Raw genomic sequence first — 14,479 nt, 5'->3', positions numbered from 1 at the left:
AATAATACCAATTTGTAATAGTAGCAAAATTACAGGTATGAAATAATATTATATTTGGGGTCATCACAACATGAACTAAATTAAAGGGTCATAGTATTAGCAAGGTTGTGAACCACTACTCTGTGTGGTTTGATATCAGGGACAATGAATTGGGCAATGTTCCTTTTGTTTCCATTTTTGTAATAATATGAGGAATACATTAACTCTTCTTTGTTGCTTCTGTATAGGAGGGATACCAATTTTTGTGAATTTATTTTATATCCAGCTACTGTACTTGAAGTGCTTATCAGCTGGTTGAGTATCATGGTGGAAATTGTAGCATGATTTATGTTTACTATCATATCTGCAAATAAAGATACTCTGACTTCTTCTTTTCCAACTTGTATTCTCTTGGTCTCCTTCAGTTGTCTCATTGCTCTAGCTAAGACTTCAAGTACAATATTGAATATGTATGGGGAGAATAGACAAACCCATCCTGTTCCTGATTTTAGTGGCAATGCTTTGAATTTCTCTCTGTTTAAGTAGATGTTGGCTATGGCCTTGCTTTTTATTGTGTTTATTTTGTTGAAGTATGTGCCTTGTATCTCTAATCTTTCCAAGACCTTTATCATAAGGGATGTTGAATTTTGTCAAAAGCCTTTTCTGCATCGAATGAAGTGATTATGTACTTTTCTCTTTCAGTCTGTTTATATGGTGGATTGCATCTAATGATTTACAAATTACACTGCATTTCTGGAAAGAATCTTAGTTGATCATGGTGGACGCTCTTTTTGGTGTGTTCTTGGATTTAGTTTGCAAGTTTTTTGTTTTTGTTTTTGATAATTTTTGCATCTATGTGCATAAAGAAAATTGATCCGTAAGTCCCTCTCTTTGTAGGGCCTTTTAAAAATTATTTTATTATTTAAAATAATTTTAAATTAAATATATTTTGGTCAGATTCTTTCCCTCCTCCAAGTACTCTTATGTCCTCTCCCCTGCCTTACCACCCAACTTTTAAGTTCTTTCTCAAAAAACAAACAAAAACCCAATGCAACTATAAAAGCACCTAAAGTCAAGAAAACAAAATAAAACTATACCGCAAACAAATAACAGAAACAACAACAAACAAAGCAAAAACCTGAACCAAAATCAATGAAACAAAGAATGGGTTTTTTGAAAAAATTATAAGATTCACAAAGTAACTAAATCCAAATTAACTAAAAGGCAGAGAGAGAGAGAGAGAGAGAGAGAGAGAGAGAGAGAGAGAGAGAGAGAGAGAGAAAGAGAGAGAGAGAGAGAGGGAATCCAAATTAATAAAACCACAGATGAAAGTGGGGGAATATAACACCAGACACTGAGGAAATTCATAGGATCATAAGAACATATTTTAAAAACCTGTACTATAGTAAACTGAAAAATCTAAAAAGACTGGATAATTTTAGGGATTTTATTTTCCTTCCATTTCCCTTTGCTCAGGTGTCTGCAGAGCAGCTCAGGACCACCCAGTGGTGGCTCCAATCCACTCGGTGGCCTGCACTGTGGGAGCTGCTGACCAGTTCTCAGTGGCTGGCTGGGAGCTCCAGTCCTCAGTAGGGAACTGTTGGGTGGGTACGGAGGGCACCTGCACACCCTCAGGCCAGTCTGCCACTTCTGGCTGAGCAGCAGTGAACTCAGGAGCTGGCACAGTCCATTCGCCCTGGAATTCCTTCTTGGTCAAGGTCTTTTCAGCAGCAGCCCGCTCCTCCTTTTCAGTCTCCTCTGGGTCTCTGTAGAAGTAAAGATCAGGTATAACCTCCATGGTGCGCACAGGAGATAGTGCCACGCACGCGGAGTACTTCCCAGGCCAGCATCCACCACATCAGACCCAATGAGTGAGCTCCTTTGTTGTTGCGTGCGATGTTAATGTCCACACAGCGCAGAGGAGAATCCATGTTGCGTAGAGTGATGGCAGGCAGGTTGACGTAAGAGGCCTCTGTGAGGGGCTGGTGGTCAGCCCTGGGGTCAGTCACCACTAGAAGCCGTGGCTCCCTTGGAGGCTGCTTGGATCTGGTCGGTGAAGGCCCCAGGTGTGAAGCGGCCAGCAATGGGAGTGGCTCCACTGGCCGCAGCGAACTTCAGCATGGCTCGCTGGCCAGTGTTCCTGGAGGAGATGACGCTGACGTCAGCAGGGTTCTCAATGGCAACAATAGCCCGAGCTGCAAGCAGCAGCTTCTTCCAGATCCTCTTCAGATTTATGATGTAGATACCATCACTCTTCCTTTTGTAGATGTATTGCTCCATCTGACATTCAAGGTTGGTGCCACTTAAATGGGTTCCTGCAGCAAGGAATTTGAGGACCTCCTCCTCCATCTGCAGGACACGAAGGCTTCGGACATAGTGTAAGCTTCCCTTTAAATTATGATGGGAATCGAGAACAACGCCGTATGGACCCGTCCCATGGCAGGGTGGAAAGTCTGAATAATTTTTTGATACACATCACTTAAAAAGTGAAATCAAGATAAGAGGAGCAATAAACTCTAGTGAAATACAAGCAGTAATTAAAAGTTTAGGGACAGGTGGATTTAGTATAAAATTCTGCCAGACTTTCAAAGAAGAGTTCATCACAATACTGCTCAAATTATTCCACAAAAGAGAAACAGAAGGATCACTGCCCAATTCTTCTAACAAGACCACAATTAGTTTTGTCTGGATAACCTGTCTATTGCTGAGAGTGAGTTACTGAAGTCACTCACTATTAGTGTGTTTAGGTCAATATTTGATTTAAGCTGTGGTGGTGTTCCTTTTATGAACTTGGGTGTCCTTGTGTTTGGTGCATAGATGTTAAGAATTGCAATATTCTTCTGAAGGATTTTTCCTTGATGAGTGTGTACTGTTCTTCCCTAATTCTTATTTAGTTTTGGGTTGGGTTTCTGTCTATTTTGTCAATATTAAAATGGCTGCATGGCTAAATGAGCTTTCCTCTTTGCTTCATTTGCTTGGAATATCTTTACATATATATATATATTTTTTTAACCTTAAGTTGATGTCAATTCTCGATGTTAAAGTGTGTTTTTAGGATTCAACAGAAGGGTGGAAGTTGTTTTTGCATCCATTCTGTTAGTCTGGATTCTATTGAGGGAATTGAGGCAATTGTTGTGGAGTGATAACTATAAAGAGTGTTGATTCAAGATGGTGGTGGTGGTGGTGGTGGTGGTGGTGGTGGTGGTGGTGTGTGTGTGTGTATGTGTGTGTGTGCGTGTGTGTGTGTGTGTTTACCCTCCTTTCGTTTGCTGGTCTGGGATTATTTATTCCTTGTGTTTTCTTGGGTGTGGTTAATCTCTTTAGATTGGAATTTTCCATCTAGTGCCTTCTATGGGGGTTGACTTTATAGATATATATCTTAAATTTGTGTTTATTTCTCCGTCTACTGAGACTGAACATTTTTCTGGATATAGTAGTCGAGGATGGTGGTCTCTTACAGTCTCCATTGATAAGAGTGGCACTACTCTAATAGACCTGTCTTTATATGTTACTTGGTCTTTTCCTTTTGCAGCATTTATCATCATTTCTTTGGTCTGTATAGTTAGTGTTTTGATTATTATGCAATGTAGGGAATTTCTTTTCTAGTTCAGTCTATTTGGTGTTCTGTGTTCTTCTTATATCTTGATAGGTACCTCCTCCTCCTCCTTCTTCTTCTTCTTTTTCTTTTTTTTTTTTTGTCATCATATGACTTTAATTCTATAGTTTACCAGTTAAATGGTAAATCATTTAAATTTCTTTTTTTTTAATTTTTAAATTTTATTTTATTAATTTATTCTTATTATATCTTAATGGTTCGGGAGGGAGGAACAAGGGCACCTCTTTCTTTAGAGTAGGAAAAATTTATTATATGATTATTTTCTGTGCCTTTGACCTGGAGTTCTTCTCTTTCTTCTAGTCCTATTATTCTTAGATTTGGTCTTTTCATAGTGTCCCAGATTTCCTGGATGTTTTGAACCTGTTTTTTAAAATTTATTTAATATTTTCTTTAACCAAGGTATACATTTCTTCTATCATTTCTTCAATGCCTTGGATTCTCTCTTCCATCTCTTGTTCTCTGTTGGTGAGACTTGATTCTGAGTTTCCTGTTTGAGTTCTTAAGGTTTTTACTTTTAGATTTCATTTAGTTGGGGTTTCTTTCTTTTTCTTCTTTTGCATATTAATTTTTTTGTGTGCATTGGTATTTTGCATGAATTTCTGTCTGTCTGAAGGTGTTGGTTCACCTGAAACTGGAGTTACAGACAGTTACAAATTGCCACGTGCATGCGGGGAATTGAACCCAGATCCTCTGAAAGAGAAGCAGTTAAGAGTTCTATTAACTGCTAAACCATCTCTCTTACCCTGTTTGGGTTTTCTTTATTAATTCTATTTCCACTTCAGGCCTGAACTGTTTTATTCATTTTCTTTCATTGTTTGTGTTTTCATAGATTTCTTTAAAGAATTTATTTCCTTTTTAAAGGACCTCTAACATAGTCATAAAGGCTGTTTTAAGGTCTTGTGCTTCAGCTGTGTTTCAATTCTCAGGGCCTTCTATGGTGGGGTTGCTGGGCTCTAGTTGAGATACATTGTCCTGAATGCTTTGGATTATTATATGTTTCGTTGGTTTTTTGTTTTTGTTTTTGTTTTTTTTTTGCTTTAGCTTGGTGTCTAGGCATCTTGGCTTGGAATGACTATATTGCAGGTTCTGATATCTGATCTTGTGTTTATTGGGTATGTCTTTTGTTTCTTCGTTTCTATTGCCCGTTCTGGTTCTTAGGAGGGTCTGGTGACTGTGTGTCAGCCCTTAGGGACATCTCACATTGTGCTAGGTGTGATGCCTCATGGTTGCACATAAAATATGTTTCTAGGTATTTGAAGCTGACCCTTAGGAGTATGGATGGGCTGAGGTGGGGGCTGCTAAGGTGGTCCACAGGAGGGTGGAAAGCAGTGTGTGCTATCAGGATCTGCTTAGTCCTCTAGAATGGGGGCAGAGAGTAAGGAGAGGCCACAGTGGGCAGTTTGCTATAGAGCTTGGGATGAGACTGGGGAGTTGGCTTTTGAGGAGAGGAGGGAATAAAAATCTGAAGCCCACGTACCTGCTTTGCTGGCCTAGTATGCTTGGCTGGTATGCTTGGCTGGTGGATTCCCAGGGAGTGCCTGCTGGAGCTCGGCTTAAGAAAATAGGATGAAAGATGAGGAAGTTTGGAGAAGATCTGCATGATCCACTAGAGATGGGGACAGAGAAGCGGGGGACACCACAGAAGATGGTCTGCTACCGAGTTAGGGGTAAGACAGAGGGATTGGATGCAGAGGGGAAGAGGGAGCAGTGCGGGTCCACAGTTAGGCTATCTGCTTCCCAGGCTGGAGTGGTTTGCTGCTTTCCAGGGCACTTTAAAAGGTGGTGGCTCACGCCTTTAATTCTAGCACTTAGGAAGCAGAAGCGCGTGGATGTCTGTGAGTTCGAGGCCAGCCTGGTCTACAGAGCGAGTTCCAGGATAGCCAAAGCTACACAGAGAAACCTTGTTTTGAAAAAAGAAACAAAACAAAACAAAATTATTACTAACACTTGGAGTTGATAAACCTTAGCATATGACTAGGAAAGAGTTGCCATTCATCCTGAGCAGAGGAACTTTGAACCTCTTGTTTTCATTGCTAAAGCTAACAAATGTTAGACTCAGACTCCAACTATTCCACAGCATGTAAGTCACACACTGAAATGACATAACCTTTTAAGAATCAATTTCAGCATTAATTTTACATCCAAATCCTACTTTCATCTCTACAAAGAGTATCTATTCTGTGTCTTTCCTTTCATTCTCTCTAAAAAGGTACCACTCGCCTTCTGTCATCCAGTGCCCTTCAGTCCTTCAAGCCCCAGTTATCTCTGGGAACATCCCCTGACTATTACTTCTGACCATATATGCAGCCATTTTCTTCATATCTATGGTGTGCTTGATGGCACCTGTGGTAGGACCAGAACATGGTGGTGATTTGGACAGTTTGGATCAATGGCTCATTTTCAGTCTAACAGAACAGAATATTTGCCTCTTGTTTCTACAAGGAATTCATATATTTTTTTCTTCACATTCAATTTAATTTTTTACTCTTTTTAAAATTAATTTATTCATATTACATTTAAATTTTTATCCCATCCCTTGTTTCCTCCCATTCCTCCCTCCCTCCTGCTTTCACCCTATTCCCCTCCCCTCTGTCTGTTACTGAGAGGGATCACTTCCCCCTCTATATGGTCATAGGGTATCAAGTCTCTTGTTGATAGCCTGTTATCCTTCCTCTGAGTGCCACCAGACCTCCCCAGAGTTCGTGTGAAAGTCAGTCCCCGCTCTCCACTCAACTGCGGAGAATGTCCTGCCCATTGGCTAGATCTGGGTAGGGGTTCGATGTTTACTGTACATATTGCCCTTGGTTGGTGCCATAGTTTGAGCAGAACCTCTGGGCCCAGATCTGTCCGTCATAATGTTATTCTGATAGGTTTCTAGGACCCTCTGGATCTTTCTATTTATTTATTGATGCTTTGATGAAACATTTTCTTAAAGACTTGTTTTTTTATTATAATTTATTCAGATTAAATCCTGACTGTTATCCCCTCACTTGTATCTTTCCCCTTCCCTATTCTCATGTTAATCCTAATAATAGGGTAGCAACAGGAACACTTGGCTGTCTTATAAGGTGCAGGTAAACTGTTGGATGGGTGTGGCCATTCTTGTGTGAAAACATTCATCCATTTGTGAAATCTATAATACAAGGTGAAGGAGCGGTCCTCTGGGTGACTATCTACTTCTGTATATAAGTGAGTAATATCCTGTATCACATAACCAGAGGAACTGGAGGAAGAGAGAGAAAGAATGAGGGAAGACAAGATATGCTTCAGCCTGGACTGCTGGGAGCACACATTGAAGATTTGTTCAAATAATGAATTATGATACTGAATAAGTCACAGGTATGAGCTAGGGCCTGCTTACTGTCAAACTCACTGAGGAAGTGTGATGGTGAATCGCTTCTGACTGAATGACTCAGTTTACACAAACTCGTTTAAGCTAAGCCATGCCATGACAATGGCATCATGAAATTTATAACATTCAAAAGAAGCTTCTGATTCATTGGGAATCCCTTGGGCTGTGTGAAATGGATACCTAGTGGCTACAAGAGCAGAAAGCATAGACTTTCCTCATTTTAGGTAACTGTGTATTGCAAAACTTGTTGTCAGCATTAGTTATGTCACATACCAAAGCAATTTGCATGAATGATTTGGCAACACGTAAAAGCCATCTAAATGTAGGATTAGTTCTGTGGAAACCCTGAGTCAGTTTAAAGAATTTTTTTTCCCAGAACTGTTAAAATTATTTGACTAGAACCTGGAGAGGTGGCTCAGCAGTTAAGAGTGCATATTGCTCTTACAGAAGATTTGAGTTTGAGGTGGTTGACAATCCCTTATAACCCAGCTCCTGGGTGATGCATATGTCTGATCTCTCAGATAGCAGCGATCGTGACCCAGATCCAAACTAGATCCATGCACATGCACATTATGAAAAATAAAATAAACTTTTTTTGGGGGGAGGGGTTTCAAGACAGGGTTTCTCTGTGTAGCCTTGGCTGTCCTGGACTCTCTTTGTAGGCCAGGCTGGCCTTGAACTCATAGCGATCCACCTGACTCTGCCTCCCGAGTGCTGGGATTAAAGGCATGTGCCACCACGCCTGGCATAAAGTAAACCTTTAAAAATATTGAAAACAGATTTTTTTTTCATATAATCTGAACTTAGTTTCCCCTTTCCGAACGCCTCCTAGATCCTCCAAAGCTTTCCACCCAACCCAAATCCACACCATTTCTCTCCCTGCCTCATTAGAGTAGAACGGGCAAATAAAAACAATAACAAAATAAGATAAAACAAAAATAAACAAATGTCAATAGAACGAAGCAAACAAACTACCACGAGGAAAAAAAGCCAAAGAAAAAGCACAATAAATATTTGTAGTTGCAAAGACACATTTGTTTGCACACTCAGGAATCCCATAAAAGCACAAGATCAGAAAACATATGAAAAAGACTGTAAGTAAAAAAAATAGAATGGATAGAAGAAGAAAATAAAAATGATACCCATAAAAGCACATGACACAAGGAACCTTTGAGAACGCCATCGAGTTCATTTTGTGTTGGCCTTCTATGGCTGGATGTAGTGCTTGCCCTTAAGAATATTTTGTATACACAGTGAGGCTCTATTGAAGAAATATAATTTTTCCCTTGTGTGCAGTTATCAATTGGAGATAGAGTGTAGGATAGTGATATGGGTTTGTCTCCACTTCCCTTCTCAGAACTGTGATCCCATGTGGTCCTGACTTACGCAGGGACTGTGCATGTTATCACAGTGAGACTCTGTTTCAAAGAAACAAAAAAATGGACAAACAAACAAAATCAACACAAAACAACCACAGCAACAAATTCATTTGACTGTGGAATTATGGATAGTTTTGAAACCAGAAAAGTCTAAGGTTAAACCTGACCCAAGCCTTTATTTTACTCATAGGGAAATGGCCCTGTAAATATCTTCAATAGCTTAACAAATGGCACATGACCAACTGGTTTGAAGAGCTAACTTAAGTCTTTTTTTCTTTTTTATTATTTTTCTTTTTTCAACATATATTTATATTATTACACACATACACAATAGGCTGCATACAGCAAGAAGAACCACAGAACAATCAGGAACTATATAAATTTAACATTTATAGAGCTTTGGCTATTTGTTTTTGGCAGTCTTGAAGAAAACATCTTGACTATCTTGGTGTGTCAGAATTCTGAATGTAAATCAATATCTATCATATCTCATCTCTATCAACTTCAAACACCTATCTAGACCTAAAAATATCTTAACACCAAAACAACTAAGCCTAATTGTAAAACTAAACTATCTGGTCTTCATCCTCATCAGAGACTTGAGAAGGAATAAAATTGATTATCTGAGTAGACAGGAGGTACAAATTAGCAGCTTCCAAAATGAGAAATGACAGAGACAGTTTGCTGCCTGAACAGTCACCCAAAACTCTATTATGTTAGATCGTCATCTTCAGCCTTCTGGCAAGAAGGCAGGAACTATTGAGGACTTGCTTATTTTGTCTTGACAGAGTTTGGCCGTCAACTCTGTCTGCATCCAAGCTTGTCCAATATTTAGGCAGAATTCTGTCTGTAGTAGAAACAAAGAGCTTCTCCCGCCTCCCCCCCCCCAGTGGCTTGTTTGCCACATTTGAAGCCATCTCCATAAGGAGGTTCTTTGATGTTCATCATCTTCTTTGAGGTAGGTTGGGTGTCGCTAGGAGTTAACCTGTCTTATTGTCAAAGAATCTTTAAAATAATAAAAACATCTTTAAGTGCCATATTCTGCAGGTCTCTGAGGTTTTCAAAGACCTTATCTAACTATTTTTACCTGTCTATCTATAGAATCATATCTATCTCTTAAACCTAGGATGTATATTCTTGTGATAAAAATAGACTAGTAATTGACATAACCATGATTTGATCAGATAACGATTAATTTGTCTTACTTAATTATCCTAAGCAGCCTGTAATAGCACTTTCAAAGTATTGGAAGTAAACCTTGTAGTATAGTTGAGTTGTATGGGTACACTACTTCATATTAGAGTAGAAATACATATATTGAATTCTACACCAATGTATCAAAATTAAACTTATTTTGCATCAATAAACAAAATTCTATACCAGTGAATTAAAGATAACTTTGTGAGTAACAATTAAGACCTTAATTTGAGTATATTCCAAGGAGTGGAATAGCTGGGTCTTGAGGAAGCCCTATTCCCAGTTTTCTGAGATAGCACCAGATAGATTTCCAAAGTGGCTGTACTAGTTTACATTCCCACCAGCAATGAAGGAGTATTCCTCTCTCCCCACATCCTCGCCAGCATGTAGTGTCGCTTGAATTTTTGATCTTAGCCATTCTGATGGGTGTAAGATGGAATCTCAGAGTTGTTTTGATTTGTATTTCCCTGATGACTAAGGAGGTTGATCATTTCTTTAAGTGTTTCTCAGCCATTTGATATTCCTCTGTTGAGAATTCTCTGTTTAGTTCCAAGCCCCATTTCTCAATTGGGTTATTTGGTTTGGTGGTGTTTAATTTCTTGAGTTCTTTATATATTTTGGGTATTAGACCTTTGTCAGATGTAGAGTTGGTGAAGATCTTTTCCCAGTCTGTAGGCTGTCGCTTTGTTCTCTTGACAGTGTCTCCTGCCTTACAGAAGCTTCTCAGCCTGATGAGGTCCCATTTATTAATTGTTGACATTAAGGCCTGGGCTGTTGGTGTTCTGTTCAGGAAGTTGTCTCCTGTGCCAATATGTTCCAGGCTCTTCCCCACTTAGTGTCTCTGGTTGTATGTTGATGTCTACAAGAAAATTTGCTCAACCGTGTTCATATCAGCCTTATTCATAATAGCCAGAACATGGAAACAGCCTAAGTGTCCATCAGTAGAAGAATGGATAAAGAAACTGTGGTACATATACACTATGGAATACTATTCAGCTATTAAAAACAAGGAATTCCCAAAATTTGTGGACAAATGGATTGAGCTAGAAATGATCATAATGAGTGAGTTAACCCAGAAGAAGAAAGACTCAAATGGTATATACACACTTATATCTGCATATTAGCTCAAGGGGCATGTCCCATGAAAGCCTTCACTTACCAGGAAACTGGGACAGAAGGGAGGACATCCTATTGGGACTCTAGATGAGAGAAGCATGGGAGAATACAAAGTAGAAGGATCCAGAGGGTCCTAGAAACCTACAATAGAACATTATGATAGGCAGATTTGGGCCCAGGGGCCCTGCTCAAACTAAGGCACCAGCCAAGGACAATACAGGCGGTATACTTTAAACCCCTACCCAGATCTAGCCAATGGTCAGAACATTCTCCACAGTTGAGTGAAGAGTGGGATATGACTTTCTCACATACTCTGGTGCCTCACATTTGACCATGTCCCCTGGATGGGGAGACCTGGTGGCACTCAGAGGAAGGACAGCAGGTTACCAAGAAGAGACTTGATACCCTATGAGCATATACAGGAGGAGGTAATGTCCCTCAGGAACAGTCATAGGGGAGGGGAATAATGGGAAAATGGGGGGAGGAGGGAAGAATGGGAGGATACAAGGGATGGGATAACCATTGAGATGTAACAAGAATAAATTAATTAAAAAAAAAAAGACCTAAATTTGAGGAATAGATTCAACAATCTACTTTTTGTACTATCATCCCTATATATTTCTTTTATCTTTTCTTTTTTCTTTTCCTATATGTTTTTATATTCCATGTTCTTTCTTTTCAACCCCTGTCTCCAAACCTAAGAAAGAAAGATAAAGAAAAAGAGAGTCATCCCTGAGTCCAACCTTGTTTTCTCTCTGAATAAGACCAATAATAACTTATAATCAACTCACAATGAAAATAAACATATATCGCCCAAGAAAGCAACCAAAAACCTACCCGACCCCCCCCCCCTTAAGGGAGCACAGATCATTTCCTTAAGGTTTCTTCTCACTGATTTGGGACGAGTAATACCTTTGTAGGGACCCAAATAAAATTGGAGAAACTGGTTAAATAAGCTAGGAATAGTATTCATGGTTCAGTTTCTAAATGCTGAGAAATTCCAGGTTATATTTTTATGTTTTATTTTGTTTTGTTTTTCGAGGCAGGGTTTCTCTGTGTAGCCTTGGCTGTCCTGGACTGATTTTGTAGACCAGGCTGGCCTCAAACTCACAGAGATCCTCCTGCCTCTGCCTCCCGAGTGCTGGGATTACAGGCATGCACCATCACACCCAGCGAGAAATTCCAGGTTTAATTAAAGTCCTGTGTGAATTGCTGGACCAATTGCGATTGGAAGCTTTCTTTGAAACTGCCTGGGAGCTGGCCTGTTCTGATGAGGAACAGGAACTGAAGCACTAACCTAAATCTTAAACTTGTAATGTCTACCTGTGCACTTCTTGCCGTATCACACTCGGAAGACCTGAAAAGGTTCTATGACTCGCCCTATAAAGGCAATTTGTGCATTTGCAGCCTTAAGCCTGTAATCTAGATACCCAGACCAATGTGGGGAAGAGGTCGCATGCTAAGCACATTGATTTATAGGGCTAGATTACATTAGTAAGAATTAACCTCCACACCCCAGGGAAGCACAAGATGACAGTGTGTCACTCATGATGTAATGTAGAATGTGGAAAAAGAGACACTATTCTAAAACACTCAAGAATACAGAAGGCAGGAAGACACAGGGCTAACTGAAATCTGTCACTTCCCAGACCTCTGGCATAGATTATAGCTCACTTGTTTATTGATTTGTGTCGGCTTGTGGAAATAATCACAAACTTTCTGTTTTGAAGCAAGCAAGCAAACAAATGAACAATCTAGAAACGTATTATTTCACAGTCTAGAGGCCAAAAGTCCTAAATCAAGGCCAAACTTCCCCTCAGGCTTTGGAAATGATGCTTCTCTGCTTCAGCCCCACCGATGGCTTCAGGCCATCCAGAGACTGTGGCCTCATCAGAGCCTGATGCCTCTGCAATCAGGCTGCCCTTCTTCCCCTCTGTGTGCCTCTCAGGGTGCTGATACAGGCATGTGGGACCCATCCGGACTGACTAGGACATTTCTTCTTTACAGAGATCTTTTCCAGGGAAGATTATATTCTCAGGCTCTGGGTATTTGACATGAATATATGATTATCTTCTGGGAGTCAGAGTGATTTTTGTTTGTTTGTTTGTTTGTTTGTGTTTGTTTTATTTGTGAGGCAAGGTCTCATGATGTAGCTTTGGCTGTCCTACCATTTGCCATATGAACCAAACTTGTCTCAAACCTCTAGAGATCTACTTACCTCTTGAATGGGCAGATATTAAAAGTGTGTATTACACCATCCAGCCATAGTGTTGCTGTTTTTTTTTTTTTTTTTCTGATAACCATATACCTTACTTCTATTGCTGTAAAAAATTAGAATTTGTGCAATTTTGAGGCACAGTCTCCCTGTGCAGTCCAAGCTAATCTTGAACCCCTTATCCTTCTGCCCTGGCCTTGGACTACTGGGACTGCAGTGTGATTCATCATACCCAACATGGGTAGTTGATTACTTTTGACAATCCCCGCTCCTGGTATGAGAGTCTGTGACAGAGGGCAGAGCCTTGTCTTTTTCACTTATTGCTGATTCCAAAACATTGGGCATACTGCCCAACAGAGAAGGCATTTAGTAAATACTTGGCAGGCTAATAACATCATCTTTAAGTTTAATTTTCATAAAAAATATAAGACTGTTATTTTAATTTAACCACTCATATATAATTTTATCGGTAAAAATACAGGGCGTGGGAAGAAGACAAGAAGGAATAAAGCCAAGAAAAAAAGGAAGGGAGAAAAGAGAAGGAAGTGAAAGAGAAAGAATAGGCAAGGAATGGTTAGACCTGATGTTATCTGCAGATTCTTAAGCGATTAGCTTAAAAGTGACCAAGAACAGGTGATAATTGCGATGCTGAAGACTATGTAAGGAAGGAGCGGAGCTTTTGTTTTATCTGAGGCACTAAATCCATGCATCTTCTAGTATGGTGCAGCTCTTGCTAGATTCTAGCGTTAAGTCAGGATGGTGATGCAGAATCATGCTTCATACACTTGCCCTCAAGGACTTGGTAGTACAGTAAGTGGGGTGTTTGCTAACCCCCCTTCTCCTCGTACAGATCACAGCACGCAAGCCCCAAGTAAGCAGGGCTTCAGTTGAATGTCTTTAATGCTGCTGGGTGATATTTTAGAAAGCAACATTTGGATGTGTCTTTTAGGCACAAGCAACCCCATTTAAATTTTCGATATCTTCATAGTAAATAATAATTTTATAGCTATTTTGCAATTTTAGGCATATATGTATGCTGAAACCTTTGCTTAACTCCCTTACCTTGTGGGATTGTCTCAAAGGGTAAATTTTATTGTCTGGCATAAATCCAGCTATTGGGAAACACCCACTTGAAAATGCATGATTCTGCCTCCTGTGGCATGTTTCGTAAGTGGATCTGTGTCTTCAAGTCAGAGCACTCTTGAATGCTGAGCAGCACCTGTGAGTTATCTAAAATCATGACATCAGGGTTGGACACCATTTTCATCGTCTATCCACTCACCTATCATTCACCCCACAGCCCCTTACCGAGATCATGTTGTGTGCTGTCCTGGGAGCTGGAGATACAATTGGGATGACAGTGTCACTCTGAACGTCAAAAAGCTCATTATTCGTGCACATCGGGTTTTCTGGAAGGCACGTGCCCTGATAGAGTTAGGAGTGCAAGAGCTTTGTGTGAAAAGTATGAACAGGCGATGAAACAAGACTGGGCAAGGAGATGGATGCCTTACACCCCAAGGCAGACAAGCCATCCATGAAAGGAAAGGGGTGGGGGGGGGGTGGAATATGGAGAGGAGAAAAGGGCCTTAGAAGACAGTGCTGATTTATAGCGGTCTCTGCCAACC

The 14,479-nt window shown here is 40.1% G+C and overlaps 1 pseudogene; it reads right to left on the bottom strand.

Moving 5' to 3' along the window:
- Nucleotides 1–1,471: 1,471 nt before the first annotated feature.
- On the bottom strand, nt 1,472–14,255 carry LOC127201811 (40S ribosomal protein SA-like; annotated as a pseudogene).
- Between the last annotated feature and the right edge of the window lie 224 nt (nt 14,256–14,479).

Source organism: Acomys russatus, chromosome 17 (genome assembly GCF_903995435.1).
Source record: "Acomys russatus chromosome 17, mAcoRus1.1, whole genome shotgun sequence".
Taxonomy (NCBI): domain Eukaryota; kingdom Metazoa; phylum Chordata; class Mammalia; order Rodentia; family Muridae; genus Acomys; species Acomys russatus.
This window is presented reverse-complemented; position numbering and strand designations above follow the sequence as displayed.